Source organism: Manis javanica, chromosome 2 (assembly GCF_040802235.1).
Source record: "Manis javanica isolate MJ-LG chromosome 2, MJ_LKY, whole genome shotgun sequence".
NCBI classification, from domain to species: domain Eukaryota; kingdom Metazoa; phylum Chordata; class Mammalia; order Pholidota; family Manidae; genus Manis; species Manis javanica.
This window is the reverse complement of record NC_133157.1, coordinates 190362762-190371181: the sequence shown is the minus strand read 5'-3', so window position 1 is coordinate 190371181 and position 8420 is coordinate 190362762.

Below are 8420 nucleotides of genomic sequence, written 5' to 3'. Positions count from 1 at the left end.
ATATACTTCCATTTCAACTCCCCAACTCATATCCTGATCCCAGTGGTGTGGGGGGATTAGGCACCTTATTAGGCTGCTAAACTCTAAAATCTCAAACAGGAAGTAGATCCTAGCCCCCACCATTCCTCTCAGATCCTCAGATCCTGTGGCAGTGGGGCTGGGGGTAGCTGAGAGTGGGGAGGCAGGACATCACCTCCCCATTGAGTACTACATAACTCATTTTATTTCCACATGTACTTCCTTATGTCTGGTAGGGAGGTCTCTTACCTTTAAACATAAAGCTAAGATTTGGGGGTCGTTTAACTTTTAAATTAGTCTTTGTCAGCTCTCCATGGTATATGGTGTGGATGGTGAGGTGGTTCATAAAGCAAAATATGACCTCAGGAACAGAGGCCAAGATCTCCTCTCTTTCAAGGAGATTCCTATCTGTAGTTGTGAGTAACTCAGATACCACGAGTAGAGGCTGGTGGGAACGTATCTCTTGGCTGGAAGAAGAAAGTAAGAGATAAACAATGAAAACATTTGTTTAGGTTTCTTAGTTTTTAAACTGTTTTCAGGAGGAGGCAGGAATGTTATACAGACACATGGATTACTGAGTCAAGGATAAAGTACTTGGGAAGAACAGGAATATTGGGAAACTAATCCGGAAAGGCAATCCACCTTGGATTTGAATGGTGAATTTAGTACGCTGTTGTCTTGTATGGTGACTCAGCAATCCCAAAGACTCAGTGCAGAATCCTCATTCCCTTTATTCACTGTCAGGGATGAAATTTCTGCTCTCATTGAAGTCCAACCACTCTACTCATACAGTGGATCCATTTAATCCCAGCTCTTTGAAGATATTTTTCCTGAATAGTTCCTCCTCCCCACCTCCTACATCATCCTTTTACCATTTTCATGAGGTTATTCTTATCAGCATACTTACATACTGCATTATCTGACATCTTTAAAAAGACCCTCCCTCCAGCTCTCAACCCTTTACTCAGTTCCCATGCACAGCAAAATTACTCAAGATTTTTCTGTGCTCACTCTCTCCATTTCCTCACTTCCCATTCTTAGGAAGGTATTGGCTATGTTTTAATCCCTTCTATCCTAATCACCCTATGATTACTTGTTAAGATCACCAATGGACAAATTTGATGACCAATTCTCAGACCTCATCTCCTAAAGGCCTCTTGCAGCATTAGGTACAGCTGATGATTTTCTTCCTGAAACACTTCCTACAGTTGGCCTCCAGAGTATTGTATTCTTTGAATATGCCTCCTATCTTACTGGCCTATCTTTCTCAGCTTCCTTTGCTGGATCCTCCTGCTCAGCTATCTTCTCTATCCTCACTCTCCTTAACATGCTTGATTACATTTTCTTATTATCATTTTTAAGCTGATGATTCCTGAAACTTCGTCTATTCCTGACATTTCTGAGATCCAAAAGCCTACTCTGCCCATCTACTCAGATATGTAATAGGCAACTAAATGTAACTACCCTGAATAGAACCCAAAATTGTCCTTCAGTCTAAAGACAAAGAAAACAGAAAACAAATATTGAACTCTAGTTAATAGTTTGTTTTTCACAGTGATATTTATTAGCAACTCTGAAACTATTCTGTGTACATTCCAGGACTGAGCAAATGGTTCAACATACTGAGAATAACCGGAGCCAAGTTTCTTTCTGTTGAAGAAGAAATTACAAATACAGAAATGGAGAAGTCTATTCTGGAATTGAAAATACTAGTATGAACTCATGGTATTTAATGTAGACTGAGAGAGTAAATATAGATATACACATACACAGCTTTCTCTCCTGGGAAGACCTAGTAGCATTGATACCCCAGGAACAATGAACACACAGCATATAAATCTTGGTTTCAAAATCCCATTCCTCACCAAAAGGAATCAGAGTTTCTTGGAAACCATCTGGTAGGGAGGACTGTAAGGAGCAGGGATATTAGAAGGTAAACATAGCCACCTCTTCCTGTGGCAGAAAGTATGCTACGTTTCAAAGAATAATGGGAGCATGTCAAAAGGACACAGAAACTAGCATGAACTCACTAGATAAATCTAGGGACATTTGAGCACCAAAATAATTAGCGATATAATAATTATCTTAGTAAAACAAAAAATGCAAGTCAATACTAATATAAGTAAATTAATAAATATAGGAGAAATCAAAGCTTTATCTAATAATGGAATGACAACTAATAAATATAATGCAATGATAGAGTTGGGGGTGGAGGGAAATCATCATTTTGCAACCACCTCTTTAAGACTTGATTTTTAGGCAATAATTTTCAATGGATAATAAAACTAGTGGTTGAGTATTTGATAAGGAACAGGGTATTTACACAATCTCTTAAGTATCTTTCCAGATTATTAATGACAAGGGGAAATGTAGTAGCTGTACAGTAGAGAGCTAGTGGACCCTCCCTTAACTTTGATTACTATGTTAATGTCACCAATAAGACAATGCTCCACTACATGCTTCTTGATATGATGCACTGAAGCTATAATATTTATAGTATTCCTGCTGAAAATGTGTCCTAACTATAAGGAAATCATAGGTAAATCCAAATTTCAGGACATCTAGAAGTTAATTTGCCTATTCTCTTAAAAATTGTCAAAGTTTAAAAAGCCAAAAAAGACTGAGGAACTAGTCTAAGTTAAAGGAGACTGAAGTTATAGGGAAATCAAAAAGAATACATTATACTAAAGTGAATACTGGGCTGAAGAGAAAAAAAGATATTATCAGAAAATCAGTGAAATTTGAATATAGAATATAAATTAGATGAGATATAATATTCAGTGGTAAATATCCCGATTTGGATCATTTTACTGAATTTATGTAAATATGTGTCCTTATTTTAGGACATACACTCTGAAATATTTAGGGATAAAAGGTACCTTGCAACTTACTTTTAAATGATTCAGAAAACAAGAAAAGGAATGATACAACAAAAGAGACAATATAAATAAATGGTGAATATGAATATAGAGAAGAGAGCTCCTTATATTATTTTCACAATTTTTCTATAAGATTAAAATTAAAGGCTACAAAATGTTTATGTCATTTTAGAAGAATCAGGAGTGGCAAAGAGGTCCTAAGAATGCCAGAAACTAATATCAAGTTCAACAAGACTAACAAGAGCAAGAGACAGAAGTCAGGGTTTACTAAGGAGGAGCTTCAGAGCTTAGAACCTTATTAAGGAAGCAGTTTCTAAGGGTGAAACTGTCTAAATCATGACCTCACTAATGATGGCTATTTACAGGGAACAAGATTCTGGTACCACAAAAGTTAAAGAACAAAGAAGCCTGTTATTAATACAATGTTTAAAGTCTACAAAGATGACAACAGTTATTCAATTAAAGACAAAAACTTATCTCAGTGTAGAAGTCACCCATTTCCATCCACTGATAGAATCAGTGGATCCTGGCAATGAAGTAGGGGAGGAGGTGGCACTAGCAGATAATATTAGGGGTCCAAAGAAAGGCATCAACAAGGGCTAGTGGGGGAGCAGAGAGGAAGAAGCAGAAAATGGGAGTTTTACATGAACTGACCTTTCCAAGATCAATAAGAAGATAGGAAAAAATGGCCTCTATGTGAGAGGGTGACCAGAAAAGCAGTACCATCAGGGGAAACCACGCTTCACCTAAAGGAGAACAGAAAGCATTTCAAGGAAATGTCACAACTGCAGAGTTGTCTTCTCAACAAATGGTGCTGAGGAAACTGGATATCCACATTCAAAATAAGCTGGACCTTTACATCATATGCAAAAACAACTTAAAATGAATCAAAGACCTACAAAAGAATTAAAACTATAAAACTCTTACACGAAATCATAGGAGAAAATCTTTAAGATGTTGAATTTAGCAATGATTTCTTGAATATGACCCCAAAGCACAAGGAACAAAATAGATAAATTGGACTTCAACAAAACTGAAAACTGTTATGCATCAAAGCATATGTTGAGAAAGTAAAATATCAGCTCACAGAATGTGAGAAAATACTTGCAAATCATATCTGCTAAGGGTCTAGTATTTAGAATATGGGAAGAATTCTTACAAAGCAACAAGAGACTGAACATAGTCAAAGGACTTGCATAGACTTTTCTCCAAGAAGATAAACAGACAGCCAACAAGCACATGAAAAAATGCTCAACATCACTGGCAATTAGCGAAATGCAAATCAAAACAATGACATATCACTTCATACTCACTATGGCTGTAATAAAAAATGGGAAATAACTGTTGGTAAAGAATGTGGAGAAACTGGAACCCTTATACATTGCTGGTAGAAATAAATGTAAAATGGGCCAGCCACTGTGGAAATAGTTTGGAGGTTCCTGAAGAAGTTAAACACAGAATTACAATGTGAACCAGCAATGCCACCCCTAGGTGTGGATGGGTGGGTATGGGTGGGTGTGGGTGGGTGTGGTGTGTATCCAAAGAAAATGGGTATGCAAATGGTTGTAGCATCTCTATTCACAACAGCCAAAAGGCAGGAAAAATGTAAACTGTCATGAAGATAAACTGTAGTAAAATTCATATAATGGATTGCTAATCACCTATAAAAAGGAATGAAATATGGATACATTCCACATGGATGAACCTTAAAAACAACATGCTAAGTGAAAGCAGCCAGACATATAAGGCCATTTATTAACTGGTTCGCAGAGGACAGTCTCTTGTGGTTGCTACAGGGCGGTTGGGGGTTGGGTAAAATAGGTAAAATAGGTGAAGGGGGAAAAAATTTTAAACTTCAATGGTTAAAACGGTAAATTTTAAGTTGTACAGATTTTACAATGATAAGAAAATTCAAGGTTGTTTCAGAGAACATAGAAGTTGCTACACAGTGAAATTCTGTCCAGCATCTGTGGGATGGACAAGCAGATAGGAGGAGTTGTAGGAAGACAGCAGAAAAGAACTTTGAAACCAAATTTTGAAGGGCTTTGAACATCATATTAAAGAGTTTGTACATGACTCCAGTAACAATAAAGAGCCCTCGAAGAGTTTTAAGCAGCAGGATAAATTGATCTGGCAGTTCTAAAGTTTCTGTAATACTCTTTTAAATGAAGCTTGATATGATATCTAAACAGCTATCAGAAATTCTTTTATTGACAGTTTCATTAATAAACTTGACAGGAATCCAGGGCTCTTAAGTTTTCTCCAGATGTGTAATTTTTCCAACCTCCTCCTTAAACTGTAAGCTGAAAAGTAGCCAGACTGATGGCTGCTTTTAACAAGGTTTTAATACCTCTCTTAGGATACCCTTTACAAAAGGAAACTAATGCCTCCCTAAATAATTAGTGGATCAAGGTCTGTGCTCTTTTAACAAAAATATTTCCACTTCTCCCAGGCAGCCCGGAAGGCCCCTCCCAGCTGGGGGATGATCCTGTGTGTGCTAAGCACAAAGCCAGGGCTGTTAACAATTTCACAGCAGAAAGCCAACTCTGTCGCCTGCAAGTCTGACATGTAAGGCATATAGATCTATCTTTAATCAAAACCACAGACAGTTGGCACTTTGGGCACTTCAAGAATGTAGGCAGGAATTCTCTGTGATCCAACCCTCGTTGAAAGCTCTCAGGAGCGCCTGATATTCAGAGAAATGGTAAGATTCATCATTAACTCTTTATGAACCTAGGTAGCCCTTGTCCTAGTGGTCCGATGAGCTCATCAGTCTCCTACAGAGGCCTCATTACCTTAGCCCCCATTTGTATGCCTTTCCTAGATTTTAAGTTAGTATTTCAGACCCAAATATTCAACTAAGTAATTTTGAAAAATCAACTACACCTTGGTGAAGGTCCATTCAAAACCCTTCATGAGTTGTCCTTAGTCATTCTATCCCCATAGACTCATCTCCCGCTGTTCCCCTCCCTCAGAGCCTGAACTTTGGTCCTTTATCTTATTTACTGTGTATCTTCTTATGAGTCAGTTGCTGAGATTACAAAGAATGACAAGATATGGGTCCTGCCTTTGAAGTATTCTATTAGCCCAACAGAATGGCAGACACTGGGCTGTTAAGGAACAAGGTATTTTCCAAGTGCATCCCTCCAGCTGTTTTAAAATCTGTCAAGATTCTGTGCCAAACACTTGAGGGGCTTTACAGAATTAGACACCTCTCCATTCTAGGCAGAACCTTATTTTCCATTGTTTAATCATGAGAGAGAAATTTAGGACAATTAGAGAAACCAACCCAAAAGTAACTTGACTATCCCTTTATGCCTGAAGAACTGCAGTGCTAAGCAGTACCCAGACAGCCCCAGCTCTGCCCCTGACCTGAGCACCATGTATGTCTTCCCCACCTGAGCAACCGGGAGTCCTGAGACTAGCGTACGGCCAAAGCCAGACCTCATAGCCTTGCCCAAGTGATGCAGGCGAGGAGGTGTATATCCTTTCTGGAGCTCCTGGGCCTCAAACTACAAATCACAGTGTCCTTTGGAATTATGAAGTGGCAGCTCTCCCTGTTACAGAATTTTTAAACATGCACAGTTTTGTAAGCAGAATTTTATCTCTGAAATTTTTACAAGATAAACATGTTTTCTCTCCTTGTGAAATATGTAGAATTTATTTTACAGTGACTTATTTAAGAAGAATAAGCAATGAACATAGTTCATTAGTTCTTTGTTTTCCATGAAAAGAGAAGAAAAAGAATTACATGCCAGGTGTCAGGGATTTTGAGGCCCTGAGTGATGGTCCATTTTATGTTTCACCTTGACTGGGTTAAGGGATGCCCAAATAGTTGCTAACACTTTATTTCTGGGTGTGTGTGTGAGGCTGCTTCCAGCATAAATTAGCATTTTTATCAGTAGCCTGAGTAAAGGACATCTGCCCTCAGGAGTGTGGTAGGCATCACCCAATGCTTCAAAGGCCTAACTAGAACAGAAAGGCAGAGGAAGGGTGAATTCTCTACTTGAGTTGGTATGTCCATTTCCTCCTGCTCTTAGACATCAAAGTTCCCAGTTCTTGAATCTCTGGAATCCAGGACTTACACCATCACCCCTACCCATCTGGTTCTCAGGCCTTAGGCTCAGACTGGTAGTGACATCATCAGCTCCCCTAGTTCTCAGGCCTTTAGAGTTGTACTGAATTATGCCACTGTCTTTCCTGGTTCTCCAGCTTGTACATGGCAGATCATGGGACTTTTCAGTCTCCATAACCACATGAGCTCATTCCTATAAACTTCCATAGGCATTAAAGCACACATGCATGTGAAAAGTATGTATCTTCTATTGATTTTTTTTTCTTGGAGAACCCTAACATACCCTTTAAAGGAAATTGACTGAGGACTTCCGATAGCAGACATCTAGCATGGTGCTGGGCACATGGAGAGTCTGATGTGACACTAGTTTTAGTCCTAAGTATGAGCTTCCATAGGACACAGATACATTCTTTTTCCCCTATTTTATTCAGATTCTCCTTGAATTTCCAAATAGCATTTGTTTTTCAATGCTCACCTGGTCAATTCTGTTTACATATAAGAATTCTACATCATTAGCTACCAAACTTTCATGAGTTGCCCTACACCCCCAACTTTGCAAACTAACACCAAACTCTGCTATATCTGAATGAGTCATTAAGGGATACACCTTCTTATCTGATAGTTCTACCCTGTGTGTCCAATATTCCAGACTGCCAGTATGGGGTAGAAACACTGGCAGTGAATTGTGAACTTTGTATGTAGCCAAAAGTTATTGGGGGGTATCTGTCAACCATGACTGAGTTTTCCCTTAGGTCTGAATCAGTTTTCAACATCACTCTTCCAAGGCTTTTTATAGCCTTGCTACTCAGGCAGAGCAACATGAATACTTCTCTTCTCCCTGCATTTCCACCAGGATAAGGTAGTCCATGATCCTCCATGTAGCAGGTAGAGTCAGGTCACTGCTCTGCAGATTCAACTCTCCCCAAGCTCACTTCAAGGATGAAGGCAGTAGGAATTTTTGCCTAATTTTCAGCCAGGGAGAGCCCAGGGCTTTAATAATTATTAGCTCTTGATTTAAAAAAAGAATTATCTTTTCCCTGTATCAGTTCTGTACCTTTTAGCTCTTTGAGAACAGGAAGGGTGATGAACTGGTAATTCACCTAGAATGCCAACAGGCTTAAAACAAGCCATTTCTACACTGACTCAATTTCACTCGAAGACAGTTGCTTTATGGCTGTGTGGGCAAAGGAAAATAGAGTCAGAGGGAGCACTGAGTTCTTCAGTTCCAACCCGTTCTCCCTAAACATGCACACAGACCTACAGCTGAGAAAGCAGGCCCAACATAGCCTAGGACATCCGACACGTCTTATGGGTCACCTGGTCTAGACCTCTTTCCCAAATAAACAAAAGTGAGATTTTATTAAAGAGAAAACCTGAAGGAATATGGAAGGATAAAAGGTGCATTGCCATGTAAAGTAGGAAGTAAATTTAATGTCAGCAAAAATAAA